Raw genomic sequence first — 19194 nt, forward strand, 5'->3', positions numbered from 1 at the left:
AAATCCCACTAAATATGGTCTGTGACTTCTAGTCAGTAAGTCTGCTCAGCCCTGGACACTGGTCACCATCTCTAAAAATCTCAGCGCAAAGAACCCATGTGTTTGCTGACACGTGTCTTGAAGTTGGATTTCTCCTTTAGAGGCTCATAAGATTAAGTGTTCCCCTTAGCATTAGCAACTTAGAAAACACAAAGGTATTTCCTGTCATCTAACAGGGCCATGATGAATTGGCCAAAGTAAATACAAAAGAATATAGTTAGGTAAAAAGGCAAGGGACATCAGTGAAATGTAGACTTGAAATAAATTAAATTCCTTAAGCAAGGTTTTGGCTGACTTTTGGACTAAAAATGCCAAAATAAGATCAGACTCCCATCCAGAATCCATGACATAGAAGAATGGGCTGATCTGGAAGAATTTTGTCACAGATGGCTATTAAATCAGAATTTTAATCCTGGTCTTGTTAGGGATAAATCCAATAAGCAGGACGGGGAGGAAAAAAAATATCCAATGAGCAGACTTCTGAGTATTAACACGCCTTTCTTTCAGCATCAGACTATGAGTATGGTGTTGGGGTGATGAGAGTGACATTAATGGGGATGGGGATGGGAAGGGGGAGTGGTAACCATGGTAGAGCTGTGGTGGTGGAAGTTGTGCTGATAGTGATGTTGGTGATGTTGGTGCTGGTGGTAGTGATGGGGTTGTGCTGGTAGTGGTGGTGGTGGTTATGGTGATGGTGAGGATAAAAATGGTGGTCATAAAAGTGATGAGGATGTGGTGGTAAATATGGAGTTAATGGTAGACATGATAGTAGTAATGGTATTAATGGTGTTAATGGTGGTGATGATGGCATTGATAGAAGTGGTGATTGTGGTGGTGAAGGTAATTATGGTGGTAGTATCTGTGTATTACTTAGGTTGTGTATTACTTATAATGCATATTATGTATTACTTAGCCAGCCCAAACCAAAATAATCACCATGTACCACCATGATCTCAAAAGAGTCCAATAGACAGCCACAGAAACATAATTTCAAATCAAAGACACACAATTCAGAGACCTCCCAATTAATCTTCCCTTGGCATATTTTCCCTCTCCCTACCTCTTCCACCTTATTCACACAGCATCTTTGGATTTCCAAGTTCAACTTTGTATGTTGGCTTTGTTAAAAGTTGGCACGAAAAAAAAAAGTTGGCACGAGTTTTCAAAGGTCATCTACGGCCACCTAAACTTGGCGTTGGTTATTTCTCCATCTGGTAGGAAAGAAGATGAATGTTGGGTCACATGGGCCCCCCCCCACTTTCCATTTTGCCTGTGTCCCTTTCCCCCATGGAGGTACAGGCCTGGTCGCTTGGGAATGTGCTTGAAATCAAACACATCTGTTTGAATTTACTTTGTGCGAAGAAATGCCAAGCCCTGAGTAAAATGGAAAAACTATTTTGTGAGATTCTGAAAGGGAGTTCGATGGCCAACAGCACTTACGTGTTGGATTTTTTTTTAATCCTCAACACACCCACTAGATTCATCCATCTTCCCGGGGAGTCTTTTTTTCTGGTTGGCTGCCTCCATAAATGAGTCTCTCTAATCCTCTTCCTCGGCTTTTCTTTCAGTCTAGCTGTAGGGTCTGGAATTCTCTAGACACATTACAAATCTCAACTTCCCACCCCTGACCAACACATACATTTCTCAAGGCCCTTTCAGTTCTCTCAGACCCCAAAGAGAAAACACCTGGGAAGAAGCAGTGGCTTCGAAATTCATTGAGCAGCTTAACCAATAACTCAAATGAGCTTCATTCCAGAGCTGACATTTCTGCTAAACAAAGCTAATTCTCAAAGAAAAAAAAAAAAAAGATCTCCCGCTGTCCAATATGTGAGGACATTAAGGTTTACATACCAAGCACTTAAGAAATGACTTTGAATGACAACTCTGAAGTCTTCTCCACTTCTAGGAAAGACCCCCAAAAAGAAAGAAAATGCACCCAGAAGAAAATTAGCTAATGAGAGGGATATCGTGAAGAGACTAATTAGTCAATTTTTCCATTGATTAAAATGAATTTATTTATTTTTACTAATTATGTAATTTATTGACCATTTGTTTTAATTATTAAACTTAAATATTTAATTAATGTTTATTTTGAGTAATTTATTAATTGATATATTGCTTGATTTAAATAAAATTTAAAGATTGATCAAATATTAATAAATTAAATTAAATGACTAATAATAATACCCTTTGGGATCCAATTACTAAAAGCACCTTCCTTGCAAGCATGAGGCCATGCCAGAGTTGGATCCCAGAGCCACCCACAGGAGCTAAAATCAAATCCTGGAGCTCTGGCTGGGCCCTCCATAACCACAACAGAAGTGATGGTTTGTCCTGAATGTGCAACTGAAGTTTGTGGCTCTGGAAAGCAAATGGTACCAAAGATATATGGGACCAGACCGGAAATGAGAGCCTTGGCAAGCATGTGATAGGCAGCACAGTATTATAGAATTAATTTTTTTATTTGTTTGATTTTGGTTTTGGATCACACCCGGTGGCGCTCAGGGGTTACTCCTGGCTCTGCACTCAGAAATCGCTCCTGGCAGGCTGAGGGTACCATATGGGATGCTGAGATTTGAACCACCATCTGTCCTGGATTGGCTGTGTGCAAGGCAAATGCCCTACCACAGAGCTATCTCTCTGGTCCCTTACATAATTAATTTTATCCACTGCTATTGAGCCCATTGTTTAGTAATAGCCTGAACATACTCTCTCAAGGAAACATTGAGTTTTCTTTTTTTTTATTTAACCAACTTTATTACATACATGATTGTGTTTGGGTTTTAGTCATGTAAAGAACACCACCCATCACCAGTGCAACATTCCCATCACCACTGTCCTAAATCTCCTTCCTCCCAACCCAACCCCCACCTGTACTCTAGACAGGCTTTCTATTTTCCTCGTACATTCTCATTATTAGGATAGTTCAAAAAGTAGTTTTTCTCTAACTAAACTCATCCCTGTTTGTGGTGAGCTTCATGAGGTGAGCTGTAACTTCCATCTCTTTTCTCTTTTGTGTCTGAAAATTATTATTGCAAGAATGTCTTTCATTTTTCTTAAAACCCATAGATGAGTGAGACCATTCTGTGTGTGTGTGTCTCTCTCTCTCTGACTTATTTCACTCAGCATAATAGATTCTGTGTACATCCATGTATAGGAAAATTTCATGACTTCATCTCTCCTGACAACAGATGAATGGCTAAAGAAACTGTGGTACATAAACATTGAGTTCTCTCCAGTCAAAATTTTGACACTCGGCCTCCCAATTCTTACCACAGGCTGTATTCTTTACACTGACTGTATAGAAAGAGGAGGTACAGTAAATGCACTCCATAGACACCTCAACCCAGGCCCTTTGCCTGGTCTGTATTGTAAATTGGGGGACAAAAAAAATCTTATAAGGAGAATCTAGTTTGATACTATCAAATTCAGAAGGTGACCTACAGACAAGATCTGTATGCAGCTGAATCGATTATTAAGGCACGTAAGAATTATACCTGGGCCTCTATGTCTTGCTGGAGGAGAGATTGAGCAAATTATCTTACAGCAATGCTACAGTTTTGTTTGTATAAATGTTATGACCCCTGATCTTCAAGAAACTGTGAAATTACTGAATATTCTTGAAAAGAGTAATCTTTCCATATTACATATTGTTTTTGTTATTTCAGTTCATTTTCTGAAGTGTAAAGCAGTACCTATTGGTCAGAAAATGGAAAGCCTAATGAGGATTAGAGAATATGCAAAGGAGATGAAAAAAATAAATATTTTTCTGTTTGGCCTTCTTATTCATTATCCACAGGATGAACAGAACTTACAGGAAACTTTACAGCAATGTGCTACCATTATTACTGCCTTAATCAAAGAAAAAAATTCTGGATAAATTGGTCAGCTACTGATAGCCTGAAGAACACAGAGAGAACTACCTGCTGGGCTTTAGAAAAGTTGACTTAAGTATTTTTTGTTCTGGTTCTCAGGTAGCATTAAAATATTTAACTTGATTTTAAGGCTCATCATTTGTAGAAAGTGACTACTTAGCTGTGAATTATCAATATGTATGTAATAAAAGATTTTTGCTCTTTAAAAAATTTTGACACACATATTCCCCCATCAGCTCAAAAAAAGTGTTCCGTCTACTAGCTTAAGCTTCTCTCTCCTGCTTGTCTACAAAAGTTCCTTGTGTAATGACTCTGCCAGTAGGTCTACTTGTGGGCAGGAGAAATTATGCTGTCATGCTCCTATGAGTGCCCTCAAGAAAAAAAATCTAGGGGCCGAAGCAGTGGTGTAAGAGGTAATGCATCTGCCTTGCCGGCGCTAGCCTAGGATGGAACTGGGTTTGAATCCCAGCATCCCATATGGTCCCCCAAGCCAGGAGCAATTTCTGAGTGCATAGCCAGGAGTAACCCCTGAGTGACAATGAATGTGGCCCAAAAACCAAAAATAAAATAAAGAAAAGAAAAGAAAAGAAAAATCTATGTCTCCTATTTCCCATGTTCCTTATATGCCCTATGATGGATGACAGCAGCACCCTATGGCTTCACACACATGGAGTTCACGTGATTGCAGTGAGACTCTCCATCCCTGGCCAGCACAGTGATGGTAACACCATGGCCCTTTACCTCCCCGGTGTCTACCTTTGTCAAAAAATTTTTGATGTCCATAGAGATGTGGTAAGGATAAATTAAAGGTGTGTAAATAAAATAAAATAAAATAAGGTTGTATATTAAAAGTTGTGGAAGTTTCAAGTTTTTAAAAATATTTTACTTCATTTAATTTTTATTTTTGTCTTGGGGACCACAATCTAGTGATTCTCAGGGGTTACTTCTGGCTCTGTGCTCAGGAATAACTCTTGGCAATCCTCTGGAGACCATCTGGGATTCCAGGGCATTGAACCCAGCTTGGCCACATGAAAGGCAAGTGCTCTACCTGCTATACTAATCCTCGCCCCCGCAAGTGTTTTTCCTTAAGCAAATAAGTCATTTATGCCAGTCTTACCTCTCTGCCAATAAAATTATAAAATATTGAACAAATTACTTGAAATCAAATATTTGGAGAAACAGAAAAGCAACCAAAATAGGCAGAAACTGGAATTGATTCCACTTTTGAAAGAAACACCAGACAGAGACCCACATTTTTACAACTGTTTCCCCTGAGGCACTGCTTCCCAGGTCAGAGGAGGATAGAGCTCAGAGAAAAGCAAGATTTCCTAAATTTCAAAGTCAGATATCTTAGTTTGGAACTGACCTGGGAACTTGAAATTAAGGAAGGAGGGAATCCCAGGAATAAAAAAAAATGTATTGCCTGCTAGAATAAACCATTTTCCCAGCAAGATAATTTCATTTAGAACACCCACATCAGATCTGTCAAAGTCCAATACAGGACACTAATTTTTGCCCCTACATAATCCACACATAAAACCTTAGAAAGGTCTTGGCTCTCATTTTAACCCACCCCAAGCAGCCAAGGGTTCTGCATGAGGCTGACTCCAATTAGATTTCAAGGATGAAGCACAGAGCTCAGAATAAAACAATCAGCTCATTGTCATCTTTGGTTAGTTTAATAGTTAAGACAAGCATTTAAGACACAATCTGAATCATCAAGAAAAAGAAATCCAACTTAAAAAGACATACACGAAAAGGAAAGTTGTTGTGTCTGAGACCTAAACATCTACCTATAAGTTAATGCTAGAGAGTTTGCTGAATTTTGAAACTCACTGATTCTCTCAAGAACCCAATTTCTACTTTCAGTGATCACAACATTGTATTTTCAGCATATTGTGGCCTTCCACATGAAGGTCAGATGGCCCCTATCAGAAAGAATGGTTTCTTTCTGTATCTCCTTTTTCAAGGTGAAGAATTCTTCTATTTTTTGCTTTTTTGTTTTGTTTTGTTTTGTTTTAGTTTTGGGCCACACCCAGTGACACTCAGGGTTACTCCTGGCTATGTGCTCACAAATTGCTCCAGGCTTAGAGGACCATATAAGACACCGGAGGATTGAACCACAATCTGTCCTAGGTCAGTCGCATGCAAGGCAAATGCCCTACCACCTCAACACCACTCCAGCCCCAGAAAGTCTTCTTAAAAAGGTCTACTCACTATGATCAACACAAGTGGCAGCCCATGTTCATCTAAACCAAGACCTAGACCAACAGCAAGTTTCCCTCCATGATGCAACACTCTAGAGAACATCAGGAAATGGAACTAAATGAAAGTCTTATTATGAGAAAGAAGAGAATCAACTAGGGGTGAGAAACCAGCGATATCTGCTCATCTGTTATGAACCCATTCACTATTATATCCCACTGCAAAATGCTTCAGTTAGGCGATATCAGTTGATTTGAGTTTTAATAAGGATATTTCACCAGATGCATATGGTGGATGGAAAGAAGCCTCAGAAGCCATGTAGAAAGGGCACTAGAGACTAACAAAAAGGCACATACAAGCCATCTAATGCCTTCAATTCTACCCTGACCACAGCACAGTGGGTAAGAGAGAACAGAGGTGGAAAATGTCAAGATTGTATTTGGATTGGCAGAGTTGACTTTAGACTTGGGTCTACTTAGGAAGCTTTCACTTCCCATCTTGTCAATACCTTCTTCCTCTTGTGTGACACTTCTGGCCTTCAGAAAACACTCCCATTGCCGATCACAACGTTTTTGAGCATAGGTTTTCCAAACCTTTTCCAAAATAATATTTACTACATGCTACCCATCAGAAGCATGGAACAACAACTCCTAGATATCAGCTCCCAAGGCCGCTTAACATGCATCACATGACATGTCTCCCACCCAGAGATAGGGTTTATTCCATCTTCGTTGGCATTTTGACCTGTATGTACTCTGGTGACACTCACAGAATGCAGCCCAGATGGTATGTGAGTTCTGGAGCCCAGGCCTTGGAGGTTTTCTCTGAGGGATCCTGAGGTATCGTATTAAGAAGACTGGCAGTTCTTTTGGAAAGACCACACAGAAAGAAGGAATCTGCCAACAACCACGCAGTTCCAGTTGTGCCTTTAGCCTTGCCAGCAATGTAGGTGAGGCTGACTTGGCCTCTCTGGCCCAGCCAAGCTTCCGGCTGACAGCCCCTTCCTGCCTGGCTCTAGGCAAGGCCATGGGAAACCTCACCAGGCCAGAACCATGTTGAAGAATTTATAGGAAAATGGATGGCAATTGTCCTAAGCAACTAAATGTGGAGGGTAGTTGATTAAATTAAGAACTCATAAGAAAGTGGGATTTTAATGATTACTTTTAAGTGTATTAAAGCTGCTATTTTTTAATTAAATATAAACCTAATCACTTGTTACTCTAGTCTAGTGAATTGGAGAGTACAATGTCATGAGTCAGCACTTACCTGTTTCCTGCCTACTGGGTGCCAAGAATAGGATGACTCAATGTCTTAGAACTAAACCAATAGAAGACAAAGAGCTGGCACTTGGCAAAGGAGATCAGATTTAAACATAGAAACACAAATCAATAGTGGATAATGGTGAAATAGTGGCAAGTCAGCATAGTATGTGATCCAGGAAAGACCCTGAATTTATTAGACTTGAGGGATGAGACTTCAAACTCTATTGGTGTAAGTCACACCTGACTCAACTCTGGGCTATGCTATGCTTTGTAAATGGGACCGTGGTGGATGTGATTCCAGAGGAGTGATTAAGAGGCTGGTTCTGGAAGGTCTTTGCTATTTTTCCTGGCAAGTTTCTTTCACATACAAGTTTAAAATCTGTGATGCCCTAAATAGACTGAAGCTTGCAGAAAGTATGGCCAGAATTAGTTGGAAGCTAGACTCTAGCTCCAAAGAATGGGAGGACCAGGGAACACAATATCATGATCATGGGCAGAGAACCTGGTTTCAAAACTTGGAAAGAGCTGATAGTTGAGACCCACTGTGGATCTAGGTAAAGATTTGCAAAGATAAATGGAACAGAATAAGATACAAGACATACTCATCCACATTGAAAAACATCCAGAGCAGTGGTCCTCAACCTTTTTAAACAGGGGTCAGTTCACTATCCCTCAAACCATTGGAGAGCCAAACTATAGTAAAAACAAAAACTATGAACAAATTCCTATGCACACTGCATATATCTTACTTTGAAATTAAGTATAAAAATGAGAACAAATACAATATGTGGCTTGCAGGCCATAGTTTGAGGACCACTGGTCCAGAGTAAGTCAGTGATGGACAGATGATTTTGCAATAAATGGTGCTGGTATGATTAAATATGCATATTGAAAGGAAACCCTTGCCTCACACCTTACATTAAAATCTGCCCAAGGACAGGAAGATTTTTTGTTTTGGTTTTTGGTTTTTGGGTCACACCTGACAACACTCAGGGGTTGCTCCTGGCTCTATGCTCAGAAATTGCTCCTGGCAGTCTTGGGGGACCATATGGGATGCCGGGATTCGAACCACCATCCTTCAGCATGCAAGGTAAATGCCCTACCTCCATGTTATCTCTCTGGCCCCAGACTGGGGGATTTTTAAGGAGCTCAGTGCATGCGTTTCATAAAGGACACCCAGGTTTGCTTCCCAGATGAAGGACACCCAGATTTGCTTCCCAGAACCACGAGGTCTGCTGAGCCAAGAGTATTTCTAATAAATTCACCTAATTTTGGATCATGGACCTAAATGTAAAAGTTAAACTTGAAACTTCTCGAAGCAAGTACAGGAGAAAATCTTATTAACTGGAGTTAGGCTAAGATGGAAGAACATCAAAGGTAAAATTGTTTAAAAGACTTAATGAGATAACATTGTTCATAATATTTTCAATAATTTTGCATGGCAATTCTAACTTTTTTTTATTAAACTGGGCATTGCAGAAATGAATAATTTTAAACTTTCAAAAGGCACCATTTATGAAATAAGAAAAAATACATAGGGGGAAAGATAGTAATCAGACATCTAATAAGGATTCGTTTTCAGAATATATAAACTTTCAGAACTCAATAACAAATAATGCAAATAACCTACTTGTATTTATTTATTCTTATATTTACACTGATGTTCCATTAGTGTACATTATATACATTATATAGGCTCCAGATGTCTAGCTTTATCAACATGTCTATACTGCCTTAAATTCACCACAAAAAGTCCAATTCTATTTTGTGCGTGCGTGTGTGTGTGTGTGTGTGTGTGTGTGTGTGTGTGTGTGTGTGTGTGTGTGTGGTTTTTGAGTCACACCCGGCAGTGCTCAGGTGTTATTCCTGGCTCCAGGCTCAGAAATTGCTCCTTGCAGGCACGGGGACCATATGGGATGCCAGGATTCAAACCGATGACCTTCTGCATGAAAGGCAAATGCCTTACCTCCATGCTATCTCTCTGGTCCCCCCAATTCTATTTTTAGTCATACAATTGATCAATCCTTTGACTTTATTTATTTATTTATTTATCTCTCCATCTTTGCCTGTAGAATTTTTGTAGAATCAGCTGCTGTTTTCCACAGGTGGATTACTTGCAGTTATCTAAAGGTTGCCAGGCTTCTGCAGGTTACTATAATAAGCTGCAAATCTGCCTGCTGCTTGGCTGCTGCAAGGATGCAGACCCAAAGCTGCCAGGGACCAGTGCTGCAAGGCTGTCGGGGCCCATAGGGCCTCACTACTTGGGTGAAGCCAAGAGCCCACCCAGAGAAGCCAACTTGTAGTGACTGACCAACCAGGACTGAGAGAGAGAGAGAGAGAGAGAGAGAGAGAGAGAGAGAGAGAGAGAGAGAGAGAGAGACAGAGACAGAGACAGAGACAGAGAGACAGAGAGAGACAAAGAGAGAGAGACACAGAGAGAGAGAGACAGAGAGAGAGAAAGATATGAATGAAAATTCAACAGCCAGAGGCGAGTTCAAGAAAGGAAGAGATAAGGATAGATACAAAGCAGGTAGCATCTTGCAATGCTTTATCTTGGGCCTCCTGCAAGCCAGCGGGGGCTGCTCTGGCCAGTGTCCTGGGGCCCCCCAAAAGGTCCAAGATTTCCCTTTTATACCTAGCATGGCAGGGGGGGTGTTCAAGGGGCATATCTAGGAGGCATGTCCAGGTTCAACTCTCATACAGTGGGACTATCCAAGGGGCAAGTCCAAGTCCAATTGCCATACATCAACAGACTTGCCCTCCCTCTAACCACTAATTTAGTTTTTTATTGTAAAAGTTTATTTTAACACCCTAGTCTTAAAAATAAACCCACTGGATTGATTAATTGTGAATGAGGTGTCCTCGTAACAGAAATAATGTCCTAATGCAAGACTGATTCCATGAAAAAAAAAATGGAAAAGAGATAGGAACAAAAGTACAGTTCCTTGTACCTGGCTGACCTAGATTCAGTTTCATGCCTCCAATTTGGTCCCCTGAACACTACCAGGTGCAATTCCTGAGTGTAGAGACAGGAGTAATCCGAAGTAAGCAAAAATAAAATAGAAAGGACTAGAGAGATAGTATGGGTGTAAGGCATTTGCTTTGCATGCGACCAATCCTGGTCCAATTCCTAGCATTACATAGGGTCCCCCAAACCCTGCCAGGAGTGACCCCTAAGCACAGAGCCTGATTAACTATGGCCCCAAACAAGCAAATAAAATGTAGAACCAATGCTGCAGTTGCAATAAATACATTTAATAGAGTCTACAGAACTCTCCAAACACTTCTACTAAGCAGCAAGCAACAACAACACAAAGACCAAAAATTTTATGATTCATCTCTATTAGATGCTTCAAAACAACAAATTAATAAAATGACTATGACTTGCTTAAGCCAGGAAAGAAGCAAGGACTGCTTTTCTAGGAGCATCAAGGTCCTTTCTGGCAAGATGGAAATATTCTAAACTGGGGTTGGAATGACTGTGAAATAATTAGGTAAATATATTAAAAGTCCCTATGAGCATGGAGCCTTTTAATAGGTGAGCTTTAAACAATGTCACCAATATCCCAGTCATGCTGATTATTTTAATAAGAAGACAGAATGATAAAGGGAAGAAAACAGAAAACTTTGAGAGCAAGAGCAAGATGAAATACTCTGAGATGAGAGCCCCGCTGAAAAGTTTCCTATCAAGTTCTAAACATCCAAGAATCCAAGTCATAACAATGACAACAATAAGAGGGCTGGAAGGTGGTTATGATGAAATGTATAACTTGTGATGAATTTAGCAGCCAAGAGAAGTTGATTAGTCAGTAGACAGAGAAGGACATTCAAAGATTTTGTTTGTTTGTTTGTTTGTTTGTTTGTTTGTTTGGGGGGCCACACCTGGTGATGCTCAGGGGTTACTCCTGGCTATGCTAAGGGACCGGTTAAGTCTGTGGGACTTAGCAGCCCAGAACCCAAAGTGGGACTTCTGCCTCCAACTTCCTGCAAAGACTGAGCACTAGGACAAGATCTGTAATGCTGGGCAGAGTTGGGTCTTTTGGGGCAGAGAGGCAGAGGGTGGTCAGAGGATATTCTCAAGGCAACAAGGCCTGGTTCTTCCCAGCCCTGTAGAATTTCTCTGCACTGGGAGACTCCAGATCATTGGTGGTCCAGAGTTCATACCCATTTGTGTTAACTAGAATGAGTCTCTCTTTAAAACTCTTTTTCCGGGGCCGGGTAGGTGGCGCTGGAGGTAAGGTGTCTGCCTTGCAAGCGCTAGCCAAGGAAGGACCGTGGTTCGATCCCCCGGCGTCCCATATGGTCCCCCCCCAAGCCAGGGGCGATTTCTGAGCACATAGCCAGGAGTAACCCCTGAGCGTCAACCGGGTGTGGCCCAAAAACCAAAAAAAAAAAAAAACAAAACAAAACTCTTTTTCCCTTGTGTTCTATACCAGAGGTAGCTGTAGGAAGGCCTTGAGGAATTTTTCTATGGGATCTGGGACTGAGGGGACCCTTTAGTTGTTTTTTTTTTTTTTTTTTGGGTCACACCCGGCAGTGCTCAGGGGTTATTCCTGGCTCCACGCTCAGAAATTGCTCCTGGCAGGCACGGGGGACCATATGGGACGCCGGGATTCGAACCGATGACCTCCTGCATGAAAGGCAAATGCCTTACCTCCATGCTATCTCTCCGGCCCCACCCTTTAGTTTTTTATTTAAAAAGAATGAAGAAAGTGATCTTTCTTCATTGAGTTTGTAAATATGTGCTACAAAGAAAGGAGAGCAGGCATCCAAGAGCATTTCTCATCTAAGATCCCTCTGTCCCTAGACCCTTGGTAATCACAGAAATCAATTCCTGCACCATTCATCAGAGCCCCTCAACAGAAGGGGCACAGGGTGACAGGAAGTAAAGAACCCTTAATTCACCACTGGGGGCAGGTTAGAAGATGGGGGACATTGTTCTGGAGAACCTGAGGCCACCAAAGCTGCTTCTCTGGGAACAGAAACAGAAAAGTATTTTTTTAAAAAAAATCCTAGAGTGCTACCTGGGGATCTGTGTGGAAGTGAATGCCACTGTGGTCTACACTCCTGGCCCATATTTGTTCTGTGAATCTAAAGAAATATTATCGATTCAGGGGTCTGTCTATTGCTATCTTTCTTGCCTAGGCTTTTCTAGAAAGGACATAATATGAGAAAATAGAACTCTTGTAAAAAATATATATATTTAGCTAGGTCAGCCTGTGCTCAGCCCAACCTAAAGGAAACTGAGTTGTAACTTGATTAACTCCTTTAATACAGGTTCTCTCCTGCTTGGCAGTGGTCGAGAGTGTATGAGAAACAGGGGAGAAGAAAGGTGATCCTTTCACCCATTACAGTGTCATAATTTCTTCTTGGGTTCAGGACCTCCAGGGCAGTGTCAAGGGAGCCTCTCCTGATAATACACAGCCAACTGGGTCATTGGTTTTGTGTCAACTGAGTCACTCGTTTGATGCCAGAGCATGAGGAGGTGGAGCCTGAATCAGATTCAGATCAGATGCCCTCATAGGCCCTCTAATCTCTCCCTGGCCCATGAAATAATTTATTTCTTAAGCTGAAAGATTAATAATTTCTTTCTAGGTCACCAAGGTAGAACTAAGATTAATAAAAGTCACCCTTCAGGGCCAGAGTGATAGCACCATGGGTAGAGTGCTTACCTTGTATATGGACAACCCAGGTTTAATCCCCAGCATCCCATAGGGTCCCCTGAGCTGTCCAAGAGTGTTTTCAGAGTGCAGAGCCAAGAGTAACCCCTTAGCACAGCTCGATGTGGCCCCAAAACAAACAAGACATCACTCTTCAAAGTTTACCAGCTAAAAGGACTATTCCAACAGCTTCTACAAACAGTGGTTCCCCTGTTTTGGAATATTCACTTGTTAGATCAAAAGTTGTTTTCTTCTAAGACCTCTATCCTGCCCTTAGAAACAAAACACTTGTCCTGTTGGCCTCTACACATGCCTGGACCTTTACCTTCTCATTCCCTATTAACTAAGGGTCCCCCTTTGCGATCTTATTTGAAGTTAAATCTTTAAAGATCATCTGTACAAATACAACCTGGTGGGTGACTGATCCTACCCTAATCAATAATTGTACTCCACCCTAGGTGTGACCTGCTGATAGTATATTGGATTATTCCTTACTTGGTATACCGCTTCCACCATAGGATGTGACCTGATTCTTGTCAATAAAAGCAGGGGTCTGAGGAAGGCTGGGGCTCATTCTTCGGTCTTCTTCCACTGAGCTACACTCCATCTTAGGAGCAGAAAGCTTCTGTAGTTTGAATTCCTTGCTTGAGCACTGGGGTTTCCTGAACCCATTTTTGTACCTTTTCACTGTGTGAATTATTTCCTGTAGATCTCTACAACTGGAACTGTTCCCCCTGTCCTAATTGGACAGGGCAATAGGAACTGCCTTTCCTGTCTGGGCCCTTGGTGGGATAAAACCTCAATCAGTCTCCTAGAAAACGTGACACTTCACCTGAACAGACTGCAACCGAACCCTCATCATCAGTAAGTGAAATGCTTTCTTAGAAATCTCCCTCGTGGGGCCGGGCGGTGGCGCTGGAGGTAAGGTGCCTGCCTTGCCTGCGCTAGCCTAGGACGGACCGCTGTTCGATCCCCCGGCGTCCCATATGGTCCCCCAAGAAGCCAGGAGCGACTTCTGAGCACATAGCCAGGAGTAACCCCTGAGCGTCACAGGGTGTGGCCCAAAAAACCAAAAAAAAAAAAAAAAAAAAAAAAAGAAATCTCCCTCGGAAATTTTAAGATGGCCTATGTGGTTAGTTGCATGGATTATGCCACCTTGTTTCAAACAGATTGGTTCAGTGTTGCTTAAAGTTTTTCTTTAGGTTGGCTGTGGTCCACATTGAAAATAAAAGTATATAATTACATAATTGGCTCTCCTGTACTGTACATATCCTTGATCATTTTGGGAATTTCAATATTGGCGAATATCGTCTTTCTGAGCATAGGGATTTGCTGGGTAATAAGGGATAAAAGGATAAAGAATAGTGAATCTCCTCCCACAACAAAAAATAAAGGCCTTTATCCTAAGCATACCCAGGCCCAACTGTAAACCAGTAGATCATCTCCCACAAGAAATAAAGGCCTTTATCCTGCAAACACACGGTCTCATAACAGAGATTTAGAAACGCACAGCCCTACTCCTCTATTGACCACTAGTGAACAACTGCCTGTACTAACTCCACAGGTGAATCTTGATTCTAGTGATATAACTGACAGGCATACCGATGCTGAATCAGAGGATGAATCACCACAGAGTTCTATTCAGAGTAATTTTGCCTACACGGGCTCAGCCCCTTTACCTGGAGTAAATGTCTCATTTTATGAACCCCTTGAGATGGAAGACATAGATTGGTTTAAAAAGTCATATAAGGAGTATGTTCCTACATCACCATATTATGTGGAGTTACTAAAATTTAGGTGTCAAAAATCAGTTTGGGTTCTGCATGATTTTAAAAGAGTAATAAAAGGGCCCGGAGAGATAGCATAGCGGTGTTTGCCTTGCAAGCAGCCGATCCAGGACCAAAGGTGGTTGGTTCAAATCCCGGTGTCCCATATGGTCCCCCGTGCCTGCCAGGAGCTATTTCTGAGCAGAGAGCCAGGAGTAACCCCTGAGCACCGCTGGGTGTGGCCCAAAAAACCAAAAACAAAAAAAAAAAAAAAAGAGTAATAAAAATGTGTTTAACTTCACCTCAATGGGATATGTTTTACACAGAAGGAGTTAAAGCCAAGCTCTATAGCCCAGAAGGAACTAAAAAAAAACTAGTGGCAGGATGACCCTATCTTATGAACTATTGATGGGTGAAAATCAATATTCAAGTTCAAGCTACTTTACCAAAGGAAATTTTGGATATAGTTAAGGAAATCACATTATCCTCATGGGAAAAGATTGATTCCAAGGGAATTAATTCAGGGAATTTTCTTAAAATTACACAGGGCAATCTTGAACTATATGTAGAATTTGTAGGAAGGCTCCAGGATGCACTTAAATTGCAAGTGAAAGATGAGGATATGAAAAAATTTCTCGAAAATAATTTGGCTTACTACAATACTAATACAGCTTGCAAATCAGTTTTATTGCCTCTGATTGAAAAAGCGGATTTGAACGATTTTCTCAGAGTCTGTCAGAATGTTCAAGATATACCTATTTTTAACATACAAGGACATTGTCCTGGGTAAATAGTAATGCTATCTGGACATATTATGCTTATCGGGGCTCACCTCAGCCCCATCAAAATCAGGGGCAAAATTCCTAGAACATAATGCTCCCTGGCCTAGCCCAAGGAAATTCTGCACTGTAAATGATTGAACCCTGCAACACAGTAAGTGGTGGTCTAGACATAATACGTCCAGAAGACATTACTATCTACCCAGGACAATGTCTTTATATGTTGAAAATAGATATTATTGGCCCAACACCGGTGAACGCAGTTGATAGGATTTTTTGGCAGGAGCAGTCTCAGTATCAAGGGAATTTCAGTCATTAACAGAGTCATTGATTCAATCTCTATGAGAGAAATAGTTATAATTATTAGAGTACCAGTTACTTGGACTTTTAAGAAAGGTGAAGGAATAGCTCAGCCCATGATAGTTACATATGTCAAGATAGGAAAATTCGATAAGAAAAGAATCATAGGGCCCGGAGAGATAGCACAGCAGCGTTTGCCTTGCAAGCAGCTAATCCAGGACCAAAAGTGGTTGGTTCGAATCCCGGTGTCCCATATGGTCCCCTGTGCCTGCCAGGAGCTATTTCTGAGCAGACAGCCAGAAGTAAGCCCTGAGCACCGCTGGGTGTGGCCCAAAAACAAACAAAAAAAACAAAAACAAAAAAAAAGAATCAGAGGATTTGGAAGCACTGATTCGGGTGCCATCTACAATCCACTCGTGGCTAATATTGCTAAAATGAGGGATGAAAATCCAATGTTAAAACTTCAATTGCAAGGGCAAACTTTCAAAGGGCTTCTGGATTCTGGGGCGCAGGTTACCATAATCTCTAAAAAAAAAAAATGGCCAGAATATTGGCCTCTCCAGGAAATCCTGTACTCTCTTGAAGGACTAGGAGATTTAAGCTCCTGCTTGCTGAATACAAAGACTATGGTATGCAAAGGCCCAGAAAATCTAAGAGCTATAATTAGACCTCAAGTAGGCCTATTTTTCACCATTCTTGTGGGGTTCCACAAGGAGTGAAAAGCAGAATTCCATATCCTACTAGCTCCAGAAGAGCCCGAACCATCCTCTAATTCAAAAAATCAAAAATTTTTGGGCTCGGAGAGATAGCAGAGCGGCACTTGCCTCGCAAGCAGCCAATTCAGGACCAAAGGTGGTTGGTTCGAATCCCGGTGTCCCATATGGTCCCCCGTGCCTTCCAGGAGCTATTTCTGAGCAGACAGCCAGGAGGAACCCCTGAGCACTGCCAGGTGTGGCCCAAAAACCAAAAAAAAAAAAAAAAAAGAAAAAGAAAAGAAAAAATTTTAGTAGGGGCCACTGCCATTGAAAATCCAGTACTGAGAGTGTTCCTGGGCTTCACCATGAAGCTCTGGACCTCAGAGCACGTCTTTGACCACCCATGGGAGACTGGTCAACAGCTGCCATGCAGAAGTGCCCGAACCCCATGAACCCCAGTATGGTGGGCATAGACGTGCTGAGCAGGCATGTGGATGCCTTGGGGAAGCTGCACAGCCTGCGCCTGCTCAGCACCGAGTGGAGCCTGCCATTCATTGTCAAGTCTTTTATTGGTGCAGCAAAAAAACAAAACATACATGCAAGAACATTCTATAGTTGATCCTGTTGAGAAAACAATGGAGCTGAAATCCACCAATATTTCACTTACCAATATGGTGTCAGTAGATAAAAGACTTATATACAAACCACATCCTCAACACCCAGAAAAAAACGATTCTCAAGCAAGAAGCCATCATTGCTGTGAAGGGCGTCAGTCTCAGCAGCTACCTCGAAGGCTTGATGGCAACCACCATCTCCTCAAATACCAGCAAAGGTCGTGAAGCAGTGGAATGGGTCATTAGTAAATTAAATGCTGAGATTGAAGAATTGACATCTTCAGCAAGAGGAAGCATTAGAACGCCCATGGCAGCTGCAGCGTTTGCAGAGAAATGAGAATAGGCCATGGCAGCCTTTTCTCTGGGTGCCAGCTAACTGGTGATGTGTTTATTTGCTCTTTTAGAAAGACAACTCTGTTGTAGTTTTAAAAAATAAATTTCTAATAAGCCGAACCAAATCTGTGTGACTTCTGATCAATACCAAGTGGCGCAGGGATTCTAACTAAAAAGGGATGGGCCATTAGTGTTGCTGAAATTACCATTAGATTTTGAGGATTCCCAGGTGTTTACTGCAGAAACGTAGTGTAGCATTAAATAATTAATAATTGAGCTGTATGGAGAAGAATGGAGGTGGATTTCTCTCTGCCATCCCAGGCCACGTGGCTCCGCAACCCCCATCCAGCTGGCGGGTCCCAGGCCCAGGTGAACGGCAGAATCAGATTCATCCAGAGACAGGCATCAGGAAGCATCAGCTTTATTCATGCCCTATCCACCACATGTGTGTGGCCTATCTCATAACCTTTCAAGCATTTAGCCCTTCTAGGCTACCCTGCATCTTAATTCCTTTCAGCCATCTTCCTTTGACCTCCCTCCTGGTCAAAGACCAAAAGAGGCAAAACCCAAAAGCCAGAGAGCCTAGCAGGGCAGAACCCTAATCCCCTGGCTCAAGGGTTTATCTACCCATTCCAAGACCCCTCCCAGGAATGGGCGGGGTCTTACAGGTAAGGTCACACCTAATATTCAGTTCCCAAGACCCCTCCCAGAAATGGGCGGGTCTCAGATAGGTATACCTAAATCCAGGGTGGAGTTACACATAGCAGTTTCTTTATGAGCCAAGATTGGCCTTGGCATGCCATATCTCCCATGGCAAAATTGGAATGGGCTTTCCACTCCCAAGAAGTCTCTCCAGCTTTGGAGCAAGCCAAACAAGGCCTAGCCACCTCTTCACACATCCATTTTCCTGCCTCAGGAAGCATCATGCCAGCTCAGGGGAGCTCATTGTAAATGGAGAAAATTCCTAGTATGAAAGCATTTGTCTAAGATTTTCTTTTCCATAAATAACTATTGAAAGTCAATTGATTTGGTACTGAAAATGACCTTGTTGGAGTGAAAATTATCACTGTGGTATATTAAAAATGACCCTAACAAAAAGTGATTTTATTGTATTAAAAGAGTACTGTATTGATTTGCTAAAGTTTTGTAACTTAGTAAAGCTATTGCCTTCCTTGGATTTGTACTTTATGATTTAATATGCTGTACCGTGGGTTGGGGATGTTAACTGAAAAAATAAAGTCATTACAGGGGGAAAAAATCCAGCACTGATCAAAATAAATTAAATAAATCAGTGGCCCCTTAAAGCTGATAAATTAAAGATGCTGAAAGAAGTAATGGATGAACAGCTGAAATTGGTACATATTGAGATGTCCTTTTCACAGTGGAATTTGCCCATATTTAATATACAAAAAAATCTGGGAAATGAAGACTTTTGATGGGTCTTAAAGCTGTGAATTTATCCATGATTCTCATGGGAAAACTGCAGACTGGTTTGTTTACCTTAACCTGTAGCTATTCCAAATGACTGACCATTAATAATAATTAATAATTAATAATAATTGTTCTAAAAGACTATTTTTATCATATTCCTATCCACCCTGATGATAGAAAATGTTTTGCACTTTCAGTTCCTTCTCTCAATAATATTCAACCCTGTAGGCATTTT

General features: G+C 41.5%; 1 non-coding gene and 1 pseudogene across 1 annotated transcript; both read left to right on the forward strand.

Moving 5' to 3' along the window:
* The first annotated feature begins 3295 nt into the window (after positions 1 to 3295).
* Positions 3296 to 3428, forward strand: LOC125996896 (small nucleolar RNA SNORA51). The gene has a single exon (XR_007491557.1). It is a non-coding gene; the product is annotated as a small nucleolar RNA SNORA51 (small nucleolar RNA).
* Positions 3429 to 16946: 13518 nt separating this feature from the next.
* LOC125996105 (PRELI domain containing protein 3B-like) lies at positions 16947 to 17532 on the forward strand (annotated as a pseudogene).
* The last annotated feature ends 1662 nt before the right edge of the window (positions 17533 to 19194 follow it).

Source organism: Suncus etruscus, chromosome 18 (genome assembly GCF_024139225.1).
Source record: "Suncus etruscus isolate mSunEtr1 chromosome 18, mSunEtr1.pri.cur, whole genome shotgun sequence".
Lineage (NCBI taxonomy): Eukaryota > Metazoa > Chordata > Mammalia > Eulipotyphla > Soricidae > Suncus > Suncus etruscus.